The sequence below is a fragment of the Arvicola amphibius genome, chromosome 6 (assembly GCF_903992535.2).
Source record: "Arvicola amphibius chromosome 6, mArvAmp1.2, whole genome shotgun sequence".
Lineage (NCBI taxonomy): Eukaryota > Metazoa > Chordata > Mammalia > Rodentia > Cricetidae > Arvicola > Arvicola amphibius.
Genome location: NC_052052.2, coordinates 138,653,253 through 138,669,792, shown reverse-complemented (window position 1 = coordinate 138,669,792; position 16,540 = coordinate 138,653,253). Strand labels below are relative to the sequence as shown.

Here is a 16,540-nt window from a genome sequence, read left to right as displayed (position 1 = left end):
GGTCATTTCCTAAACCTCCCGGGATTCTCTAGTCTCTGTCCCGCCCACCCTACTCTCGCCCTTCCTGGACTCTGAAGAAAGAACAAATGCTCTGGGCTGTTGTAAAATTCCTGGAAGTCTCAGTCATTGTGACTCAGGGAAACCAGGAAGAGCAGGTCTGGTTGCAAGGCTCGGAATTCTTTTAGTTTACCTGCGCACCCTGGTGTGGCCTGCCAGCTCACAGGGAATGTGAGTGCTTGGGGGACCCAGGCTGGTCCTATGACGAAGCTGGGAGACACTGGCACCTGCTCCAGGGAGACGTTCCTGGCCTCTGCAAGCACCAGGCCCTACCTCTATGCAATGGCACAAGTGCCACACTGCAGATCCCTTTGATTAAGTGAGACTCCTCCTGCTCATACTCCAGGTGGAAGCAGGCTCCTTTCTGAGTGTGGATTCAGAAAGTGTTGCCTTTGGTTACTTTTTCCTCTTTTGAAAAGTAGCCTATACTTCTGATCCTACTAATGAACTGATATTTTGATTTCTGTGTCTAATAATATAAAAGAAAATTTTTACCTTATAGCATTTTGGGGGGAGTGGGAGGTGGGGCGTTTCAAGACAGGGTTTCTCTGTGTAGCCTTGGAACCAGTACTAGAACTCGTTTTTTAGATCAGACTGGCCTCGAACTCTCAGAAATCTGCCTGTCTCTGCCTCCTGAGTGCTGGGATTAAAGACGTGTGCCACTACTACCTGGTTTACCTTAAAGCTTTTAAGTGGGTTAATTAATCCTCCAAATTCACAGTTTGAACAGGGTGTGGCAGTTTAATCCCTATAACCTCAGCATTTGATAGGCTGAGACAGGAAGATTGCAAATTTCGAGCTCTAGGCTAGCTCAGGCTCCAAATGAGATTGTGTCTCAGCAAAGCAATCAGACTGGGTGTGGTGGTGCAGTCCTTTAATCCCAGCACTTGGGAGACAAAGGAGGTAGATCTCTGGGAGTTTGAGGTCAGTCTGGTTTATATAGGAAGTTCCAGGACAGTTGGAGTTACATAGAGAAAGCCTGTTTCAAGCAAACACACACACACACACACACACACAAAAACAACTAAACAAAACCCTTTTTCTTCCTTTATCATTCACCCCCCCCATTAGGCTCAAGAAAAAAATAATCACAGAGAGAGAGAGAGAGAGAGAGAGAGAGAGAGAGAGAGAGAGAGAGAGAAAAAGAGAGACAGAGAAAGACAGAGACAGGGAGAGAGAGAATGCTATATAAAGGGAACACCCAAATAGACCATTTTGATGGGCTTTATTCATTTATGCAAAATATATCCTTGGCTGGGCAGTGGCTAATGGCAGAGGGGAAATTAGAGGTTCTAATTTTGCCCCTTCCCTTTGTTCCAAACTGATCTTACAAAGGGAGTACGGATGGATGCCAAAGTAAAGTGAATTCAAGAATTTATCATCAAGCAGATTATACTTGGGAGATGGGAGCGGGGTGCAGGAAGAGTGGGAGGCTGGGATGTTGGCACATGATTTATGGTTTAAAGGCATGGTATAGGGTCACCACCACCACCACCAAAACCATACCTCACCATTTCTGTAGTTTACCAAAGTCATACCTCACCAAGCACTTCTGTAGTTAGTGCTGGCACATTGGCCCTGGCTCTGATGAATGGGCTGGGAGGAAGCTGCCGTGCCTTTTTCTTGACTAGCCTCAGCAGTAGGTTTGTTTGGCTTGGTCTCTGTGGTAACCGAGCAGGCATTTTTCTTCTATGAAGAGCTGAGCTATGGAGAGCTGAGCGATTAACTTCCATCGCGGGCGTTATTTCTGCTCTGTTCACGCCACTTGGATATCACTACTAAAAACTGTCCTCAAGTGAACATTTTGTATCCTGCCTCTCTGTGGCTCAGGATAACGTTTATGGTCACAAAAGAGACAGAAAGACAACTAACAACACACAGAGTTAGACCCACACACCAGCAAAGAACTGAGCAATCAGGGAGACTGACAAAGGACCGTCCTCCCTGCAACGACTGACTTCTCATTAACACTGAAGAGTTAACAGAAGCAGAACACAGTTAGAACTCTAGGTGTGATTCTTGGCTATGGAACCAAGGTGATGCTGATTTATTTATTGACTGACATAAGATTTGCATCTGTAGGGCACAGTATTTAGCACATTCCTGCATCATTCTAGGGTCATATCAGAGTTTCACTTTCATTGCTCAATTTACTATTATTTCTCTATTAGGAGCCCTCTGTCTTCCTGTGCTGGTTACTGTGAAAGGCAGAATTAATTTTTGATCGTGGCTACCCTCCTGTGCCACACCACACAACCTGTACCCAGGCACAGGTTGAATCCTGCATGCCCTCGCTCATTCGTGGGCGCTCCAAAAGGAATGGTTTGATTGAGTCCTCCAGACTCCAGCAAGATTACTACATCCTGTCCTGCATGGAAGGCTTCTATTGTGTCTGTCCAGAAACTTCTAATTCTTCGGCCCAAAAGGAGGTAAAAAAAGCAAGCAGAAAATCCTCCAGCAACCAATACAATGATCAGAAGTGTGGGCAGGCCTTGTGCTCTCCTGTGCAGGAGGATATGAGAGCCTGCTGCTGGGGGAAGCAGGAAGGCTGAGCTGACAGATGCAGTTAGCACCTGGCTAAGGTGTGTGGACATCGGAAGAGGGAAGGGTGGTGGGGAGGGAATGAGAACCTGTACTCCTTCCCTCCCAAAGCAAGCACCTCCCTTGCCATGCTAGCAACTAACGCCATACTGAGTCAGAGACCTGGTGCTGCCAGCTCTTCTGATGTTCCAAAACATGAGAATAGTTTGACTTTCATCAGAACAGTTCACAGTTTTTAAATTGCTATCAAATAATTAACAGATTTTAAAATCAAAGTATATACACACTCATACACACACACACACACAATTGTATGTGGTACTCAGAATAACCCTTTTACCACTTCCCATTTAACATCAAAACTCAGGGGCAGTATTGGTCCCTTTGGACTCTGGCCTTTTTTCACTCTTTGTTCACATACCATCATAACAAACTTTCTTAAAGTCAAGTAGGGATGTGGGAACAACAAACAGAGGCACCCTATTGTGAGCAACAGGCGATGGTTCAAGAATGAACCAGGTACTAAAGCAGACCTGTCAATTTGACACTGAAAAGGAAAAGTCAAAAAGAAGGATCATTTAAAAAAGAACATGACATTATGTTTTTCAGTTTTCAGGCCCTGTTTTACATTCATGCAGCTTTCCAAGTAAATAAAATGTTTCTTTTGGGGAAAATGTGGTCAGATGTAATATATGAGAAAAGAATAAATAAAAATTTGCACAAAAAAAAAAGAATGAACCAGGTTCAAGTTCAAAATCTCGTGAAGTCATTTAGATTCCAAATAGTCATCATGGTAGCGCTCAGAACCCTTCTTTTTACTTAGGCTCTGTTTCTGTAGCCAACACTGGCTTTGAATTCACTCAGGTAACCCAGGCTGTTCTCAGACTCTCAGCAATCCTCCTGTGTCAGCCTCCTGAGGCCCAAGACTACGATTGTCTGCTACCTCCACGCCTCCTTTCCATGACTGCCTTGTTACTGTGTAAGACTAACATCTCGAGTCTTTACAAAACGAGGTAAATTCTTCGCTGTGAAAGGACTTGAAGACCAAGAAGCTCGATGTCAGCAAGTCTAGATCAACGCCAGCTGTTCCTCTGAAAAGCAGCAGAGCACAAAGGCTAAATAGAAATACAAACTAACAGACTCACAGTCTGTTCATTTTGTTTGAAAAAGCTGCTTTCCTCTTCGCTAAGAAAACAGCAAACGGCAGATGCTCCAGGGACCCAGGCTTGAAAGATCACAGAGGCTTCAGCAGTGGCCCCAGGGGACCATGATGGCTTCCTAGGACTGTGTGGCAGCCTGGGACCAGACCACAGGGGTCATGAAGGCAGGGGTGAAGACAGGCAATGGCCTCCGTCACCAAGCTGGGATGCTGAGTCCAGAGTATAAAGAACAAGTCCCTGGGAAAGGTCAGTCTTTTCCCTCTGCCCATCAAAGAGTCCAGAAATGATGGCTTTTTCCTGCAGACAACCCTCAAGGGTGAGGCTTTGAAGATCAGGCTGGTATATAAGACTCATACTAGCCATTAGACTAGGTTCGAGATTTTGTCACCTGCAGGGAGGTGGTGGCGCACGCCTTTAATTCCAGCACAAGGAAGGCAGAGGCAGGTGAATCTCTGTGAGTTCAAGGTCAGCCTGGTGTACAAGAGCTAGTTCCAGGACAACTAGGACTGTTACACAGAGAGAACTTGACTCAAAACAACAACCAAAGATTTTTGTCACCATTGGAAACTAAAGTGGTCACGATGGCCTTGGTGTTAACTGCTCCACCTTGACAAAGATCCCCTCTGATCCTGTGTAGACAGGCTGCTAAAATGACAAGATTGTCATGTCCATGCCATCCTGTGACGGGACAGACTTCTGCACTGCTTCTCCTCCTCCCCTTCTGTGTCCAAGAAGCTGATGCTGGTTATAGTGACTGCTCCACCTCAACAGTGGCTGCACTGACACCTGGGTGACTTCACTGAGGCCACTTCTGATGCTATCTCCTAGACCTCTGACCTCTGGAAACTCCATACCGTGTTCATCAACCCTCCCTATCAGGAACTCATGGATCATCTTCTGAAAACCTGTGCCAGAGCCTCCCTGCATGGGATACAGGACCCACATCCATTTTGTTGCTGCTGTTGCTTTTGTTCTCCTGTATCCCAGGCTGGTCTTGAACTCACTATGTGGCCCTTTTGCTTATATCTTCTAAAGGCTGGGATTCCAGGCAGGAGCCAACCATGCCTGGGCAAGCACTCTATCAACTGAGCCACATCCCTAGCAACCCTATAGTGTTTTATACAAGAAAAAAAACCAAGTGAGTTAAGCCTGTTTCTTAAACAACAAAAGTCCCACACTTTTGAAAGCTACCTAATCATTGTGTGTGTCTGTGTGTGTGTGTGTGTAGTGCTGAGCATTGACTCCAGCACACTAGGGAAACACTCTGCTGCTGAGCTGCCCATCAGCCCAACAATATGTTTGAACTAATCATTTTGTGCTTAACAGAGTAGGCTTGTGTTGTCTAGAAAACTCACGATCATGATCCAACTTTTTCCTTCAAAAAATTCCAGGCAAATATGTTTATCATAATACCTTCTCTGAAAGGGCCGGGTAGTGGCTATTTTAAGCCTGTGGTTAGCTCCTTCATTCATTCTCTTGCTGTTGCTCCACATGGCTGCTGCAGCACAAGTGTGACTACATTGTCCAGTGACGTTTCCACAATCACTGAAATCGGAAAGCAACATAACTCTTCAGGAAGCAGTCTGTTCTTTGATGCTGCTCTCAACTGGCTGAAAATCAAACCAGGCTGGCAGTGGTGGCACACAAGTTTGATCCCAGCACTGGGGAGGCAGAGGCAGGTCTGCAGAAAATCAAACCAGGACTGGAGAGATAGCTCAGCAGCTAAGAACAAGGGGTATGGTCGCAGAAAGAAGATCTGGGTTCTATTCCCAGCAAGCACATGGCAGCTCACAACCGTAACCCCAGTTCTAGATAATCTAATACCCTCTTCTGTTCCCCACAGATATCAGACACACAACACAATGGTGCAGAGGCATACATGCAAACAAAACACTCATACACATAATATAAAAAAATTAAAAAGAATCTTAAACAGAAAAAAACTGAAGCTAGGCGTGGTGGCACATGTCTTTAGTCCCAGCACTCAGGAGCAGAGGCAGGCCGTTCTCTATAAGGCCAGCCTGGTCTACATAGTGAGCTCTAAGACAGGGGTACACAGAGAAGCCTTGTCCTGAAACAAGCAAACCAAAGCAAAAAAACGGGAAGGAGGAGGAGGAAATAGTGGACAATACCAGAACAGGCCAGGGTAAGGCCACAGACGCTCTCAGGCTGATTTCTGCCCTAAATTTTTTTATTTTATTTTTGAGACAGGGTTTCTCTGTAGTTTTTGGTGCCTGTCCTGGAACTAACTCTTGTAGACCAGGCTGGCCTCGAACTCACAGAGATCCGCCTGCCTCTGCCTCCCGAGTGCTGGGATTAAAGGCGTGCACCACCACCGCCTGGCTACTGCCATCTGCATGTTTGCCCAGGAAGAAGTAAGGGGTGATGGGAACCTTGATCATCCTCAAACAAACAGGGATGCCCCTTTACCTACCCTGTTTGTCAGGGTGCAGTGCTGGGCTTAGGAAGAGTTTTGACAAGTAACCGACGCTCTTAACCACAACTTCCTCATCTGTAGGATGCAGATAGCAGAAGCTCCAAGGTCGCGGAGATGAAATGGGCCAGTGTGCACAAAAGCACTGGCACACATACCCTGGTGCTACCCATTCCTAAGAGGACGACCGAAGAATCAAGAGTGGACAAGTTGGTTTGGCTAGCTCTAGACATGACTGGGCAGACTGATGCTGTCATTTATGGTGGATGTTCCTGTATGCCTCTGTTTCCTTTCTTCTTCTTCTATAAAATGGAGACATTAAAACACAGCTGGATGGAGATGGAGAGATGGCTCCATAGCTAAGAACACTAACGGCTCTTCCAAAGAACCCAGATTCTATTCCCAGCACCCACATGGCAACCCACAACTACTGGTAACTCCAGACCCAAGGGATCTAGCACCCTCTTCTGGCATCCGAAGGGACCAGCCATGCATATGGTACCCAGGCACATATGCAAGCAAATACAAATACATATGAATATTAAAAATAAGAGCTCAGAGTGTCTTACAGGCTTATTACAAGATTGAACTAGGCAAGTACAGCACAGTGTGGTGGCTCAATTGTGCACCCTGAGAGCATTTGTTGCCCTCAATGTGCCCGAGTTTCTCTATTATTAAATATAATTGAGGCAGTGTTATTTTTTTGAGATAGGATCTCATGTAGCCTAGACTGTTCTTGAACTCCTGATTCTCTTGCCTGGCCCGTCCCACCAGCATGTGCTGGGATCACAGGTGGTGTGTGCCTTCATGATCAGCTAAGGCTGCCAGTTAGAAAGAAAAAGTCTAGGAGAACAGCGATGGCATCTGTCTAAAAAGCCACCTGTGTCTCCCTCTGCCATTCCCACCTGCCTCGTTTATTCTCTCTGCCACACTTTTCTGCTTCCTTAGCCAGCCCCTCTGGGTAGCAGCGTTTGTTCCCTTTGTCAGCTGTAAGGCTCCCTAAGCAAAAACCAAACCCAGCAGCAAACAGGAAACCTCAACCCTACATTTTATATGTGGCTATTTGGTTCCACGTCAAAGAACAGCCTAAGTAACTATTTGTCTTTTAAAACAACCTTTATCGGATTTCCGATGTCTCCTTTGTGGGGAAGGGGAGAGCTGCAAATTCCCAAGGCAAGTCTCGGCACTCCGGGTCCAAATCTTCATGTTCTTGAGGTCCCATCTCACACCAACTACTTCCAACTGGTTTCCAGATGCACGGGGGTTTGGTTAATTGGGTTTGTTGTTTGTTTGTCTTACAGTACTGGTGCTGGGAACAGAATCTCCAACTCCCACAAGCTAAGCATGAAGTCTCCACCAAGCTCCAACCAGACCGGGAGACCAGACATTTTACAACACAGCCGCAGCCAGGAGTCTGTACCATCAAGATCTCATTGTCTGGACGTTTTCAAATAAATGGAAACAAAACAAGGGAGCCATTTACGCCAGCTGCTAATTTCAATAACCCTATGAAATTTTTAATTTGTTTCTAGCTTACCCAATCTACTCTTTCAATAGAGCCTGACGACATTTGCTTGAGTTTGGACAGTTTGTTAATTAGGACAGAGTTCTTGGGCAAATCACCAAATTCAGGTATTTCTTCTACTCCCTTGGGAATTATAGCTGACACAAGCCTGCCAGCAAGATATGTCCAGCAGTACCAAATTCTGCATCTGCTGCTCCCCCTAGATAAACTGGCTTTAGTTTCAAAGTGCTGGTCCAGGAGACATAGACATTTGATTTTTTTAGTCACAATTCCTCTCTCTCTCTCTCTCTCTCTCTCTCTCTCTCTCTCTCTCTCTCTCACCCTCCCCTCCCCCTCTCCCTCCCTCACCCTCTCCCTCCCTCACCCTCTTTGTCCCCCTCTCCCTCCCTCCTCCCCTCTCGTAAAAATGAGCACTTACTCCAGCTTCAACGTTGCTATATTTGAAGTCACTACTGTTTGAAATGAACTTAACTAATCTATAATCTTGCTTTTCCTAAGACAGTGAAACTGTGTATTCAGCACCATTTGCTTATTCTGTCACAATGTGTTCTTAAAGGGTCTGGAAGCTTGCCTATCTGTACTGACAGGAGTTGCTGAGCTACATGAGAGAGTTGTTCTCAACAGCCATCCTAGTGCTGAGAAGTTATCGCAAGAGGCATCCGTGAAGAGAAGAGAGATATTTGAGGTACAGATTCTGGTCTGGCCTGAAACAATATTACTGAGGATGACCTTGAACTTCTGATCCCTGGTCTTTACCTGCTGAGACCTGGGATTGCATCTGTCTGCCACCACACCAGTTTATACAGCATTGGGATCAACCCCAGCGTGTCTCAAATGTTAGACAAGCACTCTAGCAGCTAGGCTAGATCCTCAGTCTTTAATTCTTGATTCTGCCATGCCTTGGGGAAAGAAGGATGAGTGAGAGTGGAGGCAAGAAATCTCAGGGTGACCAGGTGTCCCTGTTTGTCCAGGACTGAGGGAGTTCCCAGAACATGCCGTGCTCAGTGTTAAAACCTAGTAAGTCCTAGGCAAACCAGAAAGAGCTGGTGTCCCATCATCGTCCCATCCTTGTCCCCCGTGTCCGGTCTCAGTCCATGCCCAGATTGAGAATCATTGCAGGAAAGGTACAACTGATTGTAGAATAGTCACTAATTGATCAGAATGAAAGGGAAACAGAACCTCAAACCACTGGCAAGACTGAGGGAAGAACCACTTGGCAAGGCTGTGTCTACAGCACACAAAAGTCTATGTGACCTTCTTCACATTTCTTCCTAGAGAGGCACGGGGGCAGAACATTCCCAAGATGGGTTCTCAGTGAACCCAGAAGACTGCATCTGAACCAAGCTTACTACGAATTCCCCAGTCCCCTTGCAGACATGAGGTTTTAGTCACAAATGATGGGGAAACGTAAAAAGATAATTATCACAAATGATACCATCTCTATCCCCTTTCCCCCCCCACTACATGTGAATATGTTGTGTGGCATTAATTGAAAGGGGGGGGTGATTTTATGAATGAGAATGTTTATTCTAAGATGATCAGGAGGTGACAAGAGGCTCATAAACCATTTCAAAGGGCAGGCCAATCAACAGTCATTTCATCTCTCTGGCTCATAATTTCCAAATTTGTGCATTAAGTTTGGAATAAAATGTACTCTATGGCTCCCTTTGGCTTGAAATGCCAACACTAGTCATGAAGAGGAGGGCTGTTCTTATAGGGAAGTTGCAATGGGAGACTTGGTTTACGTCGAGGGGTTGCCAGGAGAAGTCCAAAAGTTGTAAGATAATAGAGAAACAAAAGGGCTCTGAAGTGGGGGAGAGGGCAGCTAGCTCGTGCACACCAACTGTGTGGGAGAATCAAAAAGGAAAACAGGGAGCGGTCAGCCTTTCCTGGCACCGCAGGGTCTGGGGAAGGCAGTTTCTATGTGGGAAGCCTGAGAAGAGCTGGAGTTCGAGGCAGAGGTCTCCTTTCTACAGAACCCCGAGATGGAGACAGAACTCAGACTTGACTACAGTACAACTCAGTGAAGACGGAGCTATGCAAGGATTGGGGCGCAGAAAAGATGGCTACTGAGGTCAAACAGGAAGCATCCAGAGAAGGGGCAGGCTGACCTTGGCACAGAGCTAAACCTATTAAGCCAACCTGAGTCTCTGGCTTCCTTGAGAAAGAACCGTGTTGTATCCTCCCCATCTTCACAGTTAAACTGTGATCTTTTCAATATGGCTGTAAGGCTGACCAGTGTGGCTGGTTTACTTTCCCGATCCCCAGGCAAGCTTTATTTATTTATTAAAATACAATTGAAATGTCACTACGCAAATGTATTCTTTGATTTGATTTGCCATTGGCTGCTTTGTTTTTGTTTTTCAAGACAGGGTTTCTCTGTGTGTCTTTAGCTGTCCTGGAACTCACTCTGTAGACCACGCTAGCCTTGAACTCACAGAGATCCGGCTGCCTCTGCCTCCCAGGTGCTAGGACTAAAGGTGTGCATCACCACACCCAGCTTGACTGCTCATTTTTGCTTCCTCAATGCACAGCATGGCTTTGTAGGTAAGCATGCTGTATTTGCTACTTTCATGTTGCTGGGATAAAACACCATGATCAAGGCAACTTGGAGAAGGAAGGGTTTGACATGGATACAGCCAAGTCAGGGACTAATGCCTCAGCCCCACAGGAGGGTCAAAACCTTCCCTGGATGAGGCTCAGAGGAGTGCCAAAGACTTCCAAAGGTCTGAACACAAACATTGATAGTGTGTGCAGAAAATTCCTACCTTTCTCTCCTTGGATATGTTGGTGGACTGTGGAACCCCAGACCCTGAATTTCCAGTAAACAACTTGCTCTCCTCTGTAGCTGCTCTGAACACCAGATCCTAAGGAGTTCCTGATGGCAGGGGAGTGGTTTCTGGTGGGTTTGGCTGGGGGCGTGGCTATCAGTTAAGGATCCCCATATAAGCTGCCCTGGAACACAATAAAGGGGGCATTCTTGGGGAATTCAAGGATGACCCATATCTCTGTGTATTTGTGTGTTTCAATCTCTAGTTGCTTGCCTTGCTCGCAAATGGTCCCATAGGGCAGGCTACAGGCACAGTACCGTAGTACACGTAGTAGCACAGAGTTTTACAGGATGTTTATGGAACACTGCTTCCTTACAGAGACTGTTTCTGCCAAGATTACCTAAACCTGCCTCCTAGTTCAGCTGTGTATAATAACCCTACCTCCTTGTTTAGCTTGATTAATTACCCTGGCTTTTTGTTTGGCTGTATAATAACCCCACATCCCTGTTCAACTGTATATAATGAACAGACCGAGCTTCTGGGGTGCTGGGGCTTCTCTCTCAGAGTCCAGACTACCCATGTGACTCAATAAACTGTGACAACTTACAGAAAGTCTTAGATTCGACAGACATCTTTGCCAGAGCTATGCCTTGATGGATATGTGTCCAGAGCGTTAGATGATTTTGAAGGGGCACACAGGCCAGAGATCATCTGGATGGGTTAGAAGGCAGTCAGCTTATGAGGACTGAAGGGCCTGAGGTAAGGGTGGTAATGACGAGAACCCAGAACTCACTAGATATCTTTCACGGGGATGCACAGAACGTGCTGTTCGATGGGAGGCAGGGGGCAGCGAGTTCTGGCCAGGGAAGTTGGCTACTGGGAATAATGGTGGTGGGAGGGGGGAGGCAGATGGAAGGGAGGATCTGCCAAGTAAGAATGAGTAGGAGATTGGAAACAGGCACCCCAAAAGCAAAGAGAAATACAGGGGAGGGGTAGGTGAACTATGCACGGTTTTAGGGATTTGCTGCCAATGTCAAGATCGCCAAGATATAAATAAGAAACAGTGAGGTCAAAAGGGGAAACCCAGAACAGAATTAAGGAATGTGTTCACCCAAAGCCTCAATTTCCTTCATTCCAATTTCCCTGAGAACGGTTGTGCTAAACTCAGCTAGTATCCCAGAGTCATTTCAAACACTGGTGACCAAGAATACACAAAAAGGACAAAATTATCAATTTCAGTAAAAGTTTCCCAAGGAGGGATTAGCAAAACCATGAACTCTGACCCATTTGGCAGCGTGACAGCCCTGTCATGATCTTGAAGTTAGAGCTGAAAGATTTACGACAAATTCTTAATTCAAAGACAACTTCCGTCCTTCTCTTTGGTAGACTGATTTCAACTTCTTAAATTTTATTTTATGTATATGGGTGTTTTCCTGAGGCATGTCTGTGCATCATCTGCCTGCCTGGTTGTCAAGGAGGCTAGAAGAGGAAATGGGATCCCCTGGAGTCACAAACAGAAGCCTCCGTATAGGTACTGGGAACAGAACCTCAGTTCTGAGAGCAGCCAGTGCTCCTAGCTGCTGAGCCATCTCTCCCTAGCATTTTATCCCATCTTATTAAGTAGAAACAGCTTCTAGAAAATAAGCAACAACCACCACACAACTCTAGAAGAACGAGTCTGCGTGTTGCACTGTGGACGATGGACAGAATGCTGAATTGTATGGAAAAAAAGAGAATGAATTTTCCCTGGCTTTGGCAACTGCTAGCTGCTCTATACAGTCAGCGAGTAGAATCATCGGGGCAGTTTATGGATCCTCACAGGGGGCAGGAGCAAAGGCGGTTTTACTGGGAAACAGTGGTGTTGTTAACACTCAGTCCCTTTGGAAAAAAATCCCTTGGGAATGTGTCATGCTAAGATGACATGCAGGCCTTCCATCATTCCAACACAGACAATTTCCCCTTTAATCTTGTTTCTCCTAATGAGCAACAGATGGGGAAGCTGGCTAGCGCTGGGGCTCTTATGCCACAGATGTACACGGCGCTCTAACATTCATCAGCCTCGGGATCACACCACTGCAGTGGTAAGCAGAGTCCTTGCCGCCCTCTGGACCCCAGACTCATGGGGGGCAATGGAGGCCAAGCTGGGATGATTCCCACCACTTAACTTTATGTAAAATCTGAGTGTGGGCACACACCTATAATGCTAGCACTTGGAGGACTGGGAAAAGTAGAACATGAGCTTGAGGCTGGCCTGGATTATTACAAAGTGAAGACTCAGATACAAGGAATAAGGAAATAAATCTACGTAAGTGTCTACACATGCTGTAGGGTTTCCTCAGGATTGAAACTTCTCTCCGGGAGAGAGGAGGGAGATTTCGAGGCTTATGACACCCATAAGAAACTTACGGAGCTTTTTTGTTTTCCTCTCTGTATCCCTGGCTATCCTGGAATCTGGTCTTTTAGACCAGGCTCACCTTGAACTCAGAGATACGCTTGCCTCTGTCTCTTCCAAGTGCTGAGATTAAAGACAAGTACCACCACCACTGGGTAAAACTTACAGAACTCTCAAGGCCCCTCCAGGATGCTACAGAAACAGTAAATGGCTGATATAGGAGAGGGTCTTCAGACATGAGGTCTCTGGAGTTGTAGAGGAAATCCAGGGACATGTTTTTAGGAGTCATTGATGCAGCTCCTACGTTCCTGTAAGCACTCTCCTGCATGGAGCCCCTGACCCCCACACACTTCTGCTTGACTGGTGTGAAACTACACCCGTTACGTTCGGTGCTCTACTTGCTACGTGCTACAGGAACTAGGCTAAAAATTTAAAAATACACAGACAGAGACAGACAGAGCCACAGGACATCCTTGAGCCAAGAATGCCCGCTTTAGTGCGCTCAGGGGCAGCTTATATAGTGCTCTGGCCACGCCCCAGATCTCGGGATCTTTCACCTGCAGACTCATCAGAACCCACGCCCCCTGCCATCAGTGTCTCGTGCTCAGAGCAGCTGCAGGCTGCTCAGAGCAGAGGAAAATAAATTGTTTACAAGAAATTCAGGCTCTGGTGGTCTGACTGGAATCCTTTCTCCTCCCAGGAACAAATGGGCCAATCTTCAGGAAAAGTAAAAAAAAAAAAAAAAAAAAAGTCAAAAAGCAAACAGCATCCAGTCGAGTGTATGTAAATGGCATGAATGTAAGCCACGACTGTACTAAGCATGGCCAGTGTGTGTCTTAGTGGTTGTGGTCTATCTAAGGGAAAGCCGGGCATGAACAGTTGCTACCTAGGAACATTCGAGACAGTAGTGGCAGACTGACAGCCTAAGTGTGGGAGCCCAGAGCAAGCATGAGAAGAGGCTTTGCAGGCAGTGCGACTCTAGGCTGTCTTTTAAGAGAAAAACGTCTGCCAATCAGGTGTGGGTGAGACTAGACGAACATCCCAGCACATCCTATCCTGGCATGGAAACGGCACAGCTGGGGCCACAAGGTAGCCGGTAGAGCTGACATGTTCAAGAGATTGGGGCCCAGTTCAAGGAAGCGCTGGAAACTCCCCAATCCAGGTGGCAGTGAGCACCACGGGCCCAGCAAAGAGGCTGGGATGTCACGCTGTAGCAGTTTCTAAGGAAAGAAGTGACCATATGACCAGGAATAGTTTTATCGAGGTCATCGGTCACTGGAGGATAGGCCAAAGTGGCTCGGAGAGGTGAGATGGCTTAGCAGACAAAGGCACTTGTCCCACTAGACGATGACCTGAGTCGGATGTCCAGAACCCACAGTGGAAGAGGAAGACAGAATTGACCGTAAGTTGTCCTCTGACCTCCACACTGGTACTGTGGCCTACATACGTTCACCCACAAGAAAAGTGAAATTCAGATCATTTTTGGAATGGAGTCAGCTTTAGAAGACATATTATTTTACGAGAGGTTCACAGGATGCTTGACAGCAGGAATAGGGAGGCAGCTGGTGCCTGGGGTGCTGGTGGTTGGGGCGCTGGGGGCTAGAAGCAGTTTACTGGATGCCTGTACCTAGTGCTCAGCCTAGCATCTCCCTCAACTTTGGATGCATTTGCCGCTATTCCCTGGGGAGAATGCTGTTTGTATCTATCACCCTACAACATTTGAGCAAGAGCCAATAGCGTTCATGCTGTGCCCGCTTTGCCTCCACCGCAGCTCTTTTTCTTAACCCCTCTGCCCCAGCCTGTTCTCTTATCACAGGATCTCCGTGGCTCCTATTCTCTCTGCCTGTGACTTCCTTCCCAGAGTGTGCGTGGCCGGTTCTCATTTGGAGATGCATATGGTATGCCATCCCTGCCAAGAGGATTTTGTAACCTACCTGATCTGAAGAAGGTCCTTTCATGTAGCATAGCATTAACCAAATTCTCTAATTCTCTTGTTTAGCTTCAAACACTTTATCCTCTTCCTTTCTCTTCTGAACCTGTCAAACGCATGACTAAACTCCAGGTCGGCACCCAGCTCCCTACACATCTATTGACAGAATCACCACTCTGCAGATGAAACTATGTTCTCCACTACACACCCCTAGTCCAAAACTTTAAAATCTGAAGCACTCTAAATATTGGCAGCACAAGTGGAGAATTCCAGCATGGAAATTTGTGCACCAAATTATTAAAAAATACCATGTGAAATTTTATATACACACCTTACAGCTATGTATATAAACCATAGGTGAATTTCATGTTTGGACTTGAGTTCCACCTTTCAGATACATTATATTTGTTAAAGGATTTAAAAATTTCTAAAATCTGACCGGGCGGTGGTGGCGCACGCCTTTAATCCCAGCACTCGGGAGGCAGAGGCAGGCGGATCTCTGTGAGTTCGAGGCCAGCCTGGTCTACAAGAGCTAGTTCCAGGACAGGCTCTAAAAAAGCTGCAGAGAAACCCTGTCTCGAAAAACCAAAAAAAAAAAAAAAAAAAAAAAAAAAAAATTCTAAAATCTGAAACATGTCTGATTCCAGACATTTCAGGTGTGAGATACACATCGTGAACTACAGTTACCGCACACCGTGACACATCAGCCCTATTGAAAGCACTGGTCTAAATGATTAAAGCCTCATCATATATTTGACAGACGGAGAAACTAGGATACAAAAGCTGGGTAGCCTATCCAAGGTCATACATCTTGCACATAGAAGAGCTCAGATTCAAACCTGGGGCTACAAGGTGTATGCTTTTAGCCCATGGAATAAATCTGCTAAGCAAACTTTACAGATGCCAGATTGCATGGCTGGGGCTGGAAGAGCCAGAACTCTGTCCTGGTACTCTGTCTCGGAAGCCTGCATCCCAGACAAAGCCAAATCTCCATCGGTGTGGGTGAGAGGCAGTGGGAGACATCCCAGTCTACAGGGGTAGAATTCTGGCACCTGCAGAGGGAGGGGCATGAGTTTATCTATGAGCGTGGCCAGCATACCAGATGTGTGTGAGCTCCTGTGCGTCCAGCGTTTGGAGCACACTATGTCTGGTACTCATAGGCCAGAGGACATCTTCCCATTTGCCCACCAATAGGATTCCTGTGAAGATTCAACAGAGACGATGCTCAGTCAGTGTGCATTTCCTTCCCCTTTCTGGGCTCTCTCACACGAAAAAGCCAAGATATCCGAGAAAATGGACCATTAGGAAGAAAGGGGAAAATGCTTGTAGGCCCAGTTATATAACCACTCCACAGTTTAATAAATATGAATTTGCCCTTTCATTATCTGGACTCTTGGAGTTACTATAATAACTAAATAAAGAATTAATAAAACTAGAATTAATTTAAAATTAGTACATAATGTTTTGTTTGCTTTTCCCTGTTTATTATACGGTTCTGTTTGTTCTTCCTTCTTAAGGAATACTTAATATTTGTATTCAGTTAAGTTATTCTTTTTTAAAAAATGTTTTTCAGCAGCATAGAACGAAATGAGTGTCACTGATATTTCATAGACATGTATCATTGTGTGTGTGTGTGTGTGTCTATTTCTGGGGTCAAACCCAGGGCCTTGAGCATCCCCAGCAAGACCTCTACCATTGCACAACTTGCCCCAGGCCAATACAGTCGGGCC

The 16,540-nt window shown here is 46.1% G+C and overlaps 1 protein-coding gene across 2 annotated transcripts in view; it reads right to left on the bottom strand.

Moving 5' to 3' along the window:
- The window catches only part of LOC119817452 (N-acetyllactosaminide beta-1,6-N-acetylglucosaminyl-transferase-like), a 91,076-nt gene that overhangs the window by 38,261 nt on the left and 36,275 nt on the right, over positions 1–16,540 (bottom strand). The window lies entirely within an intron of this gene.